This window comes from Periplaneta americana, chromosome 1 (genome assembly GCF_040183065.1).
Source record: "Periplaneta americana isolate PAMFEO1 chromosome 1, P.americana_PAMFEO1_priV1, whole genome shotgun sequence".
Lineage (NCBI taxonomy): Eukaryota > Metazoa > Arthropoda > Insecta > Blattodea > Blattidae > Periplaneta > Periplaneta americana.
The window spans coordinates 487,329-500,567 of NC_091117.1; the positions used below are offsets into that span (position 1 = coordinate 487,329).

General features: G+C 37.5%; 1 long non-coding RNA gene across 1 annotated transcript; it reads right to left on the reverse strand.

Annotated features, from left to right (window-relative positions):
• Window positions 1–1,235: 1,235 nt before the first annotated feature.
• On the reverse strand, window positions 1,236–11,598 carry LOC138708919 (uncharacterized). The gene is made up of 4 exons (XR_011334789.1): window positions 11,324–11,598; window positions 9,219–9,305; window positions 7,965–8,035; window positions 1,236–1,344 (listed from the first exon to the last, which is right to left on the reverse strand). It is a non-coding gene; the product is annotated as an uncharacterized lncRNA (long non-coding RNA).
• Between the last annotated feature and the right edge of the window lie 1,641 nt (window positions 11,599–13,239).

The window sequence follows — 13,239 nt, forward strand, 5'->3', positions numbered from 1 at the left end:
GTACCTAAAATTTTTGAGTCTCTAAATCCGGAAATAATGGCCGTACCGAGGAACGGGATGCGGCCCTGTATTCCCCATTGACTTGCTTCTTACACGATAGCATCAAAATGGCAATCGCGAACACTTTCTGATTTTCTAGAAAAAAAGGGGAAGGGTTTAAACCACTATTCCGCCGACATTCTAGCCGCCATTGCTCCGCAGTACGTATAGTTACGACAAAGCCGATTGACAAAGCCGAAAGGAGAACGAAGCGGCTCAGAGGCCCGCCCTTTTAACTGTAGCATCCCCGCATCCTTCCTAGTAATCAGCGCTAATATCCGCCAAATCCGCCGCACTTTTTTCTAGCCTTAATTTTTGGGTACCTGAAATATTTGAGTCTCTAATTCCGGAAATAATGGCCATACCGAGGAACGGGATGCGGCCCTGTATTCCTTTTAACTGTAGCTTCCCCTCATGTTCACTAATAATCACCGCGAAAATCCAGCAAATCCCTCGCACTTTTTTTCTACACTTATTTTTTCGGTACCTAAAATATTTCGGGATGCGGCCCTGTATTCCCCCTTGACTTACTTCTTATACGATAACATCAAAATGGGAATCCCGAACACAAGCTGATTTTCGAGAAAAAAATACAAAGGCTTTAAACCTCCCTTCCGCAAACATTCTCTCCCCTGTATGTGTAGTGAGAACAAAACTGATAATTGTGGCGAATAGAGCTCCTCGTTTCTGGATTATACACTAATTTTGCTGAAATTATTATCTTCACCTTACTCGAACACTATAGGAATTAATAAAGCATAGTAAAATAGCATTTAAAAAATAGAGTAGAGTCTACATTCTGGCTATTTCACCTGTTTCTGCTCTCTTCATCAAGTAGGTACACTAAACTTTCTTTCACTATTTGCACTGCAAGCTGTGATACAAAGAAATTGTGTTAAATAATCTGTCCAGGTTTGACACTTTCTATTCATGATTTTTCTACCATTTGCTAACAGGTACCATGTAATTATTGTTTTAAATCTGTAGAAACTTCGACTTCTTTCTGGTTTTTTACTTCTGTATTCTAATCATTTACAAATGAAGTTGCAACTCATTGTATACCAGTACCAATAATCTCTACAATAGTTTTGTTTCGAGGCAGTTACTCCTGATCCTACTTTGGTTTTTCTTTCCACATGTAATATTAAGTACCCAAGCACCATGAAATTGAATACCATTAATAAGTAAATAAATACATAAATTTTTTTAACACTCACCAGGTTGACGACATCCTTGAGCTTGAATGTTACTCCGAATTTCATTGATGTCCAGAGAGGAGTCGCGTGTAGTTACATGCAAACAGTCCTGTAAATGTGAATCAGTTAATTGTCATCGTACTTTCTTGTTGAGGTGTTTCATAACTGAAAACGTTCCCTTGCACAGATAGGTCATCCCGAACATAGCCAAACATTTGAGAAAACACTCCGCAGTATTTAAAACCTTTTGGTGTCTTCTGTTCCTCAAAACGCTATGTATTCCTCCTTTTTGAACAAATAATTATTTCACACTGAATTCGAAGGTGTTATATACCATGTTAAACAATTTTTCATTTTCTTCTAAAATATGAAAAAGCTCTAAGAATACGTTCAAAAGATTTTGAATTGACAGCTGGACAATTTTAGGACAATCAAACTGGGCTTGGCCGTGTGCGCAAGTTCTGGGAAATGATGCAGTTCAGTGTTAGTTGTTGTAGAAAAGAATCTTTCTAATTTCAACCAAAGTGAAAATATAATTTCTTTCATAACACAAATTGTGTTTTCTTGACCTTGAAGTTGTTTATTTAGCTCGTTCAGATCGTGCAAGTGGTCTACTATAAAAGCAAAATGAATCTTGAAATTATCCTCAAATAATTCAGGAAACTTTTCTGTAAAGCCATTTGAAGAAATATATGCCTTGATTTCTTCAAATACTTTTCAGACCCTTGAATAGTCGGAGGCACCGATTTTGGCAGAAGACCTCAATGACATTTTCAATAGGCGAGCCAATGTTTTGTTTGAACTGCAAGAATGAATTGCGATAAGGCTGTCTGTCATTGTTTATATGTTCACACTCGCCTCTTGTATCGTCATTACTAGACTAATTAATAAACACACCACAGTACAGTCCGATTCATGAGAGTGCCGTACATTACTTTTGTTCGCCTCCTGCATTTTCTAAATTAAGAGGAAAAAAGCATTGCATAACCAGAACCAAGAAATTCGACCCTCCCAAATACTAACATTGTAACTCAGTTTTTTATGGTTTTGAGTTATGCTAGTTAATATGGACTTAAATTGTTTCTTTTTCTTCCAGTGCTATCATTGTAGTTCTAATCCTTCCCAATCGTATGTAAAATCTTATCGTTACTATCTGTATACATTGATTTATACGATCATTTAAAACTTCATTTGCTTCTCCTGAAAAATGGAAGAAAGTGAGTTACATTGTTAATACTTGTGAGGGTCGAATTATTGCAAATGTTCATTACTTCATGAAGTGGCAGGCGAAAAATAGATATGAGTTGTGTCGAATTGTCTTCATTAATAACAAACATTCATGAAGTACGAGAATGAGTTGCGGAAGCGACAGGAATCGACACGTTGGGTAAATAACCGAAAGAATAGGTATGCTGAAATAAGGAAATACGTAATTCGATAATCTACGAGATTCGATCCGATACTGTGGATTGAGTCTCGGCGTAGCTCAGTGGTTAGAGATCCTAGTGCGTGTAACTGGGAGTCAAGAGTTCGATACCCGGCCCCGGAGCGAATTTTTCTCAATTAATAACCTATAGTAATTCGATAAACCAAGCAAGAAACCTCATGTTCCAAAAGCCTTAATGGAAGCAGATGAATATGAGAGCTTAATTTAATGATTTAAATCACACGTAACATGTGTTTACAAGGAATGATAATAGGTCACGAGAAAAGCCATCGATTCATTTCTTGTGATTTTTCAGTCTGAGCCTGATAGTTGTCGAGCTTGATGGATGAATTTTTTATACAGTAATAATTCGTACACCTGTCGCATCCGCTAGAAGTATTGCCTGATGACTATACTAACTTCCAACACAAAATTCATTGAAGATATGTAGAAATCACATTTTTGGATTTTGCTAAATTCATACTGTGGAAATGTGTTACATTTACATACCTCTTTAAATGCATATGCTAATTGTGTTTTGTCTGCGTTACTTGATGCTTTCTTTTTTTTTTTTTAATACAATTCAGAGTATTGAATCTGCCATAGCCTATTGAATTCGCACAAATTTTATTATCCGTAATTTTCGTCTTGAGAACACTTCTGATATCAAATTTAATTTCTCGCCCATTTTTGTCCGACTCTACCATTTGAGGGATAAATTCGGACAAAATAATATCATATTCGTATTCTGTGATCCCAGAGATCTCCAGATATCAACTTTCGTCGAGATTGGACGACTTGAGATTTTTCATTCCCTTCTGCCTTTTCACTATTCCTTAGATGGTACTTAAAAAATCGGAAAAAGTTTAATCAAAATTGTTGAGAGTAACCTTCATTTTAAATGTTATGTCTCTACGTCAGCTAGTTCAAGATACACGAGTGAAATTTTAAACTGTCATCTCCTTTCTCTCTCCTCTCTGCTCTTTGGGGGATAAAAAAATCCTCAAAAGTTATCTGAATATATTACATGAAGTTGAATTTTTTTTTTTTTTTTTTTTTTTACATTTCTTATACATTTTAGAAACAATTCTGAGAGATGAGATGAACAGTTTAACTCAATTTTATAAAGGAGACTTTGTTTTAAATTTAAGGGCTGATGGCTGCTGGTTCAAATAATAAACCAGTATATTTTGATCATCATTACCTCCTATTTTACATCCCTTAATGTTCGTATTTCGTAAAACTCCGTCTTATCTTTTGACTAAGGATTAACAGAAACCTACACACAGGGTTTAAGGAGATTTTAAGATGATTAGTCAGTCCGTTAATTATTAGAATAGTTTTTTATATATACAGTATATATATATATAGATTGTCTTTATACTTTATAGTAACGAGGAAAAGATTATGCAGCGGCAACTCGCAAACAGTGTGCCGGGGACTTCTCTTTTCATACGCATGCACACATAGCCTACTGTATAGATTACTGCAGTTGTATAAAAGTGGTAATAGTGCATTGTTTTTGGAGATGACTGTCCATCCGAGTCCACTAGGATAATCAGGAATGTATGTTTACTCTTATGTCTCACCCATCCCAGCTGCCGTTTGCTTGCGACGAAGATAACAACCGACCTTGCAGCTAAGAGTAACTCGCTCTGGAGTTCTGATTAATAAAATCCATCTGCCAAATCGATGGCGTCAACTATAACCAATGAATATCCACATGAAGGATTAGTTCTGAATATGGTGCCAATAAATCATGCAGGAAGACTATCAGCAGACGTTTTTTAAGGAGTCTTGCAATTAAAAGGAGCCATCAGTAATGTTGGCTCACAGAATCATTTTATGATAATCACAGTACATATGGCAAATGTTCTTGTTTCATTATTGCGCCAGCACACTTATTATATAGTGCATGAGTTACTATCCTGAAAAGCATAATATAGTAACTCAACTAATATCCTGGATCAAGAAACAAAAAATGCAATTTTGTGCATAGAACAGTGGCGAATATATAGAATGCTACGCATGCAGTGCAGGCCCTATATTGTTGACAGCGTGTGCTCTGTTTATTTTTTTCGTACAGATTTTGATATCAGGTTTAAAAGTTGCAAATTAGACTGCAAACTTATGTATGAATGACGAAGTCCGCCCAGGTTAGATTGCACTACGTTATATGCAAGGCATGCATCTCTGGCAAAACTGCTTATAGCCTCGAGGTGTGTTACTATCTACAGGCTTGACCTTCGCCAATACAAAAGGAAGGAATTTGTAAGGGTGTGAGAACCCGTCGCTCTTGTCGTCAGAAAAGCAAATTCCACCCTGCATGCTGTGGAATAACGCACACTTTTCTGCTAGTTAGACCATAAATTTTCATGGTTATCCCGACACTGAGTACAATGACCGAAACGGGACTATAGTTCACCATCCTAGAAGCCTTGAGTTGTGTCCATCCACAATTTGAATTCAGTCAGTCTTGCACAGTGCAGTGTTTTTCTTATAGTGAAGTGTGTACTGTTATTTTTTGTGAAGATGGGTGAGTGTAACGACATATGTGAATGTGACATTTGCAAACTGAAATCAAAACCCTTTCGATTATTGAACTTCGAAGAAAAACAAATTATTTTTTCTCGGGACAGACCAGTACCTAAATTAACGAACTTAATAAGCTGTAATAAGAGGGGAACAAATCGTTATTTTAACACAAAACTCTATGAACAATACAAGTGGTTGACAGGGTGTGAAGGATTAAAAAAACTATTTTGCTGGCCGTGTTTACTGTTCAAATTTCGGACGTTAAATCGCCATGGACCAGTACCGGCTACTGTGACCTCAACAACCTACACACTGCCATCAGCAGACATGAAAAATCTGTCAGTCATATTAATGCGTATCTTATATATAAAGAATTTGGTAAAGTGCGTGTAGATATTGCAATAAATGAACACAGACGATTGACGGTTGAAAACCACAATACTAAAGTGAAGAGGAACCGCAAAGTCCTGAAACGTTTAATAAATGTCGTGTGTTTCCTCGCGTATCAGGAACTTCCATTTCATGGGCATCACGAAAATCCCGATTCACTTAACCGTGGAAATTATATAGAGCTCATTATCTTAATAGCAGAATATGACAATTTGTTAGCTGAGCATCTTAGCAGCTCAACAATTTTTTCTGGAATGTCCAGCAACATTCAAAACGATATAATACAGTGTGTTTGTAACGTTTTATTAGGGACCATCAGAAAGGAAATTCAAGCTGCTCCTTTTATAGCCATACTACTAGACAAAGCCTCTGATGTGCCCAACAAGTCACAGCTTTCTACTGTTATCAGATACGTGTCTCCATCTGGAGACATTGAGGAGAGGTTTCTGGGTTATACGGACGTAAGTAAAGATCATTCTGCAGTTCAGTTAGCTACTCATGTCGTGACAGTAGTTAATGATCTGAATTGTTCCAAGAAAATTGTAGCTCAGGCAAATGACGGGGCTGCAGTGTTTTCTGGAATGCTGGGTGGCACACAAGCGTTGGTTAGACAGTCTTTTCCAAATGCCCCCTTTGTCCATTGCCTAGCCCACAGGCTTAATCTAGTTCTCACTCAATCTGTTAACTACATAAAAGAGTGTAAAATATTTTTCAGTGCCCTTAGCAGTCTAACGTCTTTCTTTTCACATTCTACTAAAGAACCCAGTTGCTGGACGAAATTGCCGGCCGTCGTTTACCCAAAGTAGCACCAACTCGTTGGAACTATAATGAAAGATTGATCAGGGTAATCAAAAGCGACCATGAGAGTTTCATTGCAGTTTTTAATTCAATTCTAGAAAATCCAACTTGTTGGGATGGTGATTCTGTTGCTACATCCAAGGGTTTCCTTTCTTTTTTAGAGGATTTCACAAACTGTTTTCTTCTCACAGTTTTTTCCGACATTTTTGATCTTACGGAGCACCTTTATAAGACACTCCAAACTAAACATATGGACATTGAGTTTTGCTCTAAGGAAGTGATGGGAACGAGTAAACTGTTGTCGGAGATGAGAAATAATTTCGACAATTGCTATGATCGCAGTGTTGTGACGGCTGGTCCACCGCAGCCGCCGAAAAAAAAAAGAGCAGTTGTTCTTGACACCCCAGCAGATCCAACATTATCCTTCCGAAGACTCTGTGTCGAAATTCTTGACAACATTACCATGCAAATGAACACTAGGTTTGAAAATATTGCGTCGCTAAAATTCATTGAACTTCTTGATTCTTCGAAGTTCTTGCAGTACGAAAATGAGTTTCCCACGTCTGCTTTAACCAGCCTTCAAGAAACGTACGGCAGCTATTTTGACACTGAAGTGAGTCCTACATTTCAGAACATGAAAAGTATCCGCGAAATTCTAGATCATATAACTTCAAATGGACTCCAAGAAGTGTTGCCCGAATTGTATAAATTGTGCAATCTCATTCTTACCATTCCTGTAACAACAGCTGGGGTAGAACGATCATTTTCCACACTGAAACGTATCAAAACCTATGCCCGCAGTACGATGAGTGAAGACCGTTTAAGTGGACTTGCCGTCATCTCCATTCAAAAGGAGATGTTAAAATCAATTAAGACAGTCTCAACTTCAACTTTTTATGATGCAGTTACTGAGGAATTGCGTCAAGAAGGAGAGGCGGCTGGATTTCATATATAAGTAGAACGGTGAGTAATGAAAATAATTAACTTTTCTTCTATTATACAAAATAGAAATTACTTTGGAATAACTAATACGAAATAATAACAATAATAATAATAATAATAATAATAATAATAATATTAGCAATAATAATAATAATAATAATAATAATAATAATAAACATCTCTACTAGTGTCCCGTCCCTTCAAAGAGAAGTTATGGTAATTGACGAGTGCATGCCTTGGTCTTGACCTCATGCTTCGCCACTGGCATAGAACATTTTAACAAGTCGCCAAATTCTAATATTATAACAGAAGAATGAGAACACTATTACTCCAGTTCATACAACAAAGTTTGAATTGAAAAAAAGTGAAGTGCTTGTGCTCACATGACGAGAACCCCAAATGTGATTTGAAGAGCACCAGGTTGAGAATGCCTGTAGTTACCGAGTAAGAGCAAAATCTAACCAAAACCGGTACTTTAGAATAAACTGCTACACACCAACACGGATCTTGAAAATGTATTTATATGAAAATTTCAAAATCAACTTCTTGTCATAACACTGACTAGAAAAACAAAAGGACAAAAGTTCAGTTGTAAATAACCAGAATATTACATTAAGAATTCTAATAAAAACACTTACTGGTACTACTGTTGCGATCATTCCAGAATCTAGCCACATCTGACTCCAACTTCACATCGTTTTTCTCCTGCCTGCAAAAATTAAGATTTTCCATCACCAGAATCTGAACAACGATGTAACATTTACAAACAATGCTCATTCCACTCTCAAATTTATTAATCATTATTATAACCTTTGATTTTTTATATGTATCGTTATTTTATTCTACCTGTATTTTGCATTCATTTGTATTTCTGTATCTATTTGGACAATGTAAATAATATAAATTTGAAAATTTCTATTTGTATAAAATGAAAACACACATATTGGGAAAGTAGGAGGAGGTAAACAAGACGGAACTATATAGCAGAAGAAAAGGAAGAGGAGGTATGATAAGGTATGGGACAAGACCGCACACACTTCGATGGGCCCAGTGTCCTACCTTCAAATTCAGATACGGGCAAGAAATATCCAGTAAATTTTGAATCCTTCTCTTTCAAGTCAGTATTGCACATCTACAACAGGGCATTATCAACTTCATTTCACTTGTGAGGAAAGCCACGCTCTACATTCTTATCAACCTTACAAATTCATCGTCCTTGGTGAGACTCAATACATAAACTTCAAGTCCGTGCTCACCACTACAGCATCCAGAACGAACAGAAAACCACAGAGTCAGCCCATGAATTTGTAAATGAAGTAAAACAATTTATTCTACAATTCAGTTAATGAAGATTAATTCATAAGAAAGTAACCTGGAAGTTAAGAGGAACAAACACTGTTCAGCTAACACGCCTATGAAATATACCAATCATTAATTTCGAAGTTATTTATTATTATACAAGCGGTTACAGGTTCTATACCTCCTACAATTTCGTCTCATGTCAATCAGTAAGTACACTTACTAGTACACACAGCTGTTCGATACTCTGTGTATTTCGAATATATCACTTTTAAACACTGTGTTCATATAAATGGTAAATTAACATAAAAAAATTAAATTGTTACTACTGTATGTTCATGTGTGCCAGTATGCATTCACTTAAGTTGAAGTGCTAACACGTCTCACGAATATTTAAATTCGTCCAACACATTATGTTCCAATATCAGTCCTTATCTCTGGTTGTAAGGTTCTCAATACCTACAAGGTAGCTAAATGGCCTTCCAATAATTTGGAGTTATCTTGCCGCCTCTTACTTTTGACTAAAAAAAATAATTCATCTTTATTTTGTACATTCCTGAACTTGATAGACCTAACTTTCTTATTTCACTAACCTGTGTTTTAGGATGCCTCACTCAGCTGCAAACCAAGCATCGTAGCTGAAGTCTCAGTCAAACCGTTGTGTCGTCATAACAGGACACCTGTGCAAGCAAACAGAGGCACGTGGGGTTCACAGTAGACCACTTAATTAAATATCGGTAGGGGAAGAAATGGATGCAGCTCTGTAATGACTGCAAACTGCACTCATTCATGTTAATACAGGCAGAGGATCTCCACAATCATGCAGACCTAATCAGAATTATACAAAACTGTATATCTACACGCTTCAACCAACATGTACCCACTGTTCCACACCTATCCTTCACAACCAGAGAGAATAAGAAAAAAAAAAGACAGAGGCTACTATAAAATTTGGACAAACCATTCCCTCTCTCCTGGTTTCATCCCCTACCACGTAAAATTAGTAATAGTTATTTGCTTCTGGGCTAAAACCAATATATAACTAGGCCTATCACTTCAAAGCAGCAATATTTGGTTCTGGAACATGATCGATAAAGAGGATTGTTTTTCTTTGATACGAAAAAAAAAAAAGAAAAAAAGAAAAATTTCACCATAATCTATATCTAGGCTACATGCTTTCACTGGCATTTACCAAATTTTGCATCCTTAGCATTCAGAATCAGACAAAAGGATAGACTAATAATTAAGTATGGACGAACCACCCTCTCCACATAAAAGTAGTAGGCCCTAATATTTGCTCTGGGATATGATTGATAAAGACGACTTTTATTCTTTTTCTATAACACGAAACAAAATAAATATATTTTAGTTCAATATAACATTCCATAGAAACCGATGGTATAAGGAAATTCCAAACAAAGTATAATTTGATATCCTCGGGTTTCTAAATGGGGGTGCATAATACGATTATGAGATTTGTCTCTTTTCCCGCTGATTTCGAATCCCAGCATGGGTATGTGGATCAAGAGATGGAAAATCCAAAGTCCTCCAATATAGAAGAAATTTCATATTCTGTGTTTACATGTGCACACATTGTATTCTTCACCTAACACAAATTAGGAACATTAAATCTACACGTTTGAGATGGGCAAAGCATGTAGCACGTATCGGTCAATCCAGAAATGCATATAGTGTGTTACTTGAAACTTCCATACAGATCAGGAGATTGCAATGGGCGAGCCAGACAGTCAGGATGGAGAAGGGAAGGATACCAAGGAGAACTTTAGAGGGGCAATATGGAGGAAAACTACCTGTTGGAACACCACGGAATATATGGGAGGATAGGGTTCAAGAAGATACTATCGGTTTGCTGCGATTGCGGAACTGGAAGGTGGCAGCAAGGGATAGAGAAGAATGGAGAGGAAGAATTGGGGAGGCCATGGCTCGAAAACGGGCCGAAGAGCCATAGATAGTGTTACTTGAAAGACCTGCGGGAAAAAGACCTTTCGGGAGGCCGAGACATAGATGGGAGAATAATATTAAAATGGATTTGAGAGAGGGGGGAATATGATGGTAGGGCCTGGATTAATCTTACTCAGAACAGGGACTGATGGCGGGCTAATATGAGGGCGGCAATGAACCCCCGGGGGTCAATGTAGAGTATCCACCGCCCACTGAACGAATATTGGTTAAACGAGCGTTGAGCGACTTCCGCCGATTTTGAAATAGACACCGACGCACTTAGGTTAGGTTAGTTTAGGCTTTTATTATCCCGTCAAGATGAAGGTGAAAGCGATTGAGTGTGATTTTTTGTTTTCTATATATTGGCAGTTCAAGTGCGTCGGTGTCTATTCCAAAATCGGCGGAAGTCGCTCAACGCTCATTTTTATCACTGCCAATGTTGCGCTATAAACCAATTTTCGCAAATCTAATGTAAAAGACTGCCTACACAAGCAACATACTTACTTACTTACAAATGGCTTTTAAGGAACCCGAAGGTTCATTGCCGCCCTCACATAAGCCCGCCATCGGTCCCTATCCTGTGCAAGATTAATCCAGTCTCTATCATATCCCACCTCCCTCAAATCCACAAGCAACAAGTTATACTAAATGTTTAGGATTAGTGTAAAACTGGCCTTCGTCTCCTATAGTGGGCGGGGCATAAGTAACATTGCAAATATTAACGTAACTTCCTTACCAATCTTGATTAAAAGAATAATTCATTGGCATCATCTGCTCAAAGTCTGCAGTTGATGAGCTGGGTTGGTCTACACTTCCCGAAGAATTAAACAATTCAAAATGACAACAGCTAAAAAAAATCAAGAGACGGGGTAAATCGTAATTTCCGCCAGAAAATCCGTCACCCGTCAAAGCCATTCTTTTCCCGTCCGCTACATTGAAATTCCATCAGTTTTGACAGAATTTCCGTCCAGTTTCTTGCCGATACCATTCAAACTTCATGTATACCAACCAACCAACAATACAATTTACATACGTACCAACCTATTCACCGGAATCCACAGCCTCCTATATAATAATAACGGAAGTGCTCACAATGTGCCAGGATGATATATTATTTTAACTTTCGCTGCTGCAGAACTTGGTCAGTGAAACTAATCGGTTTTTACCAACGAATTAGAAAGAGAAGAATATCCTTTCTCTTTCTAATTCGTTGGTTTTTTACACTCCATCACATGGTATCTTCCACATAGCTAGTCATACAGTAAACACCTGCACTCTTCGTTCGGGTCGTGAAAGCTGGTGTTGCGGCATATTTTGAAGTGGAAGCTGTGGGTAGCAAATCTAGTCACCAGATGTCTCTGTAGGTAGTTGGCCCCCTTCCAGTCCTTCAGCCTCCTATATAATTACCTACAAACACAAAAAAGTAACTACACTATAACCAATGACGTCAATCTTATGACATCACCCATTCTGCAATCTAGCCAGCCAACATAAATAATTATCGTAAACACTCTACCGATATCCCTTAACCATATAGATCCAAATTGCTTAATTTGTTTAGGACAATAAAAAAATGCCAAAGTTATATCATCGTTCCATTTAAAAGTCTGAACTTACTCTCCCGGAACCCCATTTCGGGGCACGCTGAAACGTGAAGGACTATCATGAAGCCCCCTCCTCCGAAAACTAGGAAAAGTCAGCATTTAGTTATATTGATCCATTTAAGAGATATTAGTTTGTAACACTTCATGTGGGCCACCTTGTATATGTATTGGTGCTTCACAGGTTTACAAAAAGCAAACAATTCAATTAAGCGAATCACATGGTCTGCCTATATTAAATCACGACGGCAGCAGTGTTGCCAACAGTTGTTCGTATAATCCCGCTAGATGGCTTTCGAAAACCCGCGATTTTCTAACAAATATCTCTAGATTTTAATATATACTTATTGTTCAATAATAATAATAATAATAATAATAATAATAATAATAACGGTCAAGATAGAGCATCCACCCGCCAATGTAACGAGTATTGCACACTATTATCACTGCCAATGTGGCACTGTAAAGCAATTTTGAACACTTTTATCACAGACACAACATATTTAAATTCTTATTGCAGGATATATGTTACCGTTAAAAACCAAAATTCGACAAAACCAGTTTCAACTAGTAAAAACTAGAGTTGGGCAACACGATTCTTTTTCAGAAGTCGATTCCAACGATTCTTTCAATCTGCGATTCCAACTATTCTTTTGAATCGTCAACGAGTTCACGATTCCTCCTAGTCTGCGATTCCAACGATTCGTCAACGAACGTCTTACAGGACACTTTCCTTTGCAAGCCACGGGTAGAACAAAATCGTTCGACATCTCTCGCATAGATGGCATAAGAGGCGAGACATTGGACTTCTCACGTGCCCATGTGTTGCTGTGTTTATCATGTGACTGCACCCAGAAGGGTGGGGAAAGAAGGGGATTTTTGCAGTCCTACCACAACATTAATAACATGTTACTAGCTCTATTACATGAACTTAATGACCAGTGCCCCCCCTCTCTCTGTCTGTCTCTCTCTCTCTCTTTCTGCAGCAGTAGTAATAGAATGAAATAATATTAAAATTATATATGTGATAATAATTATCCTATGTACAGAA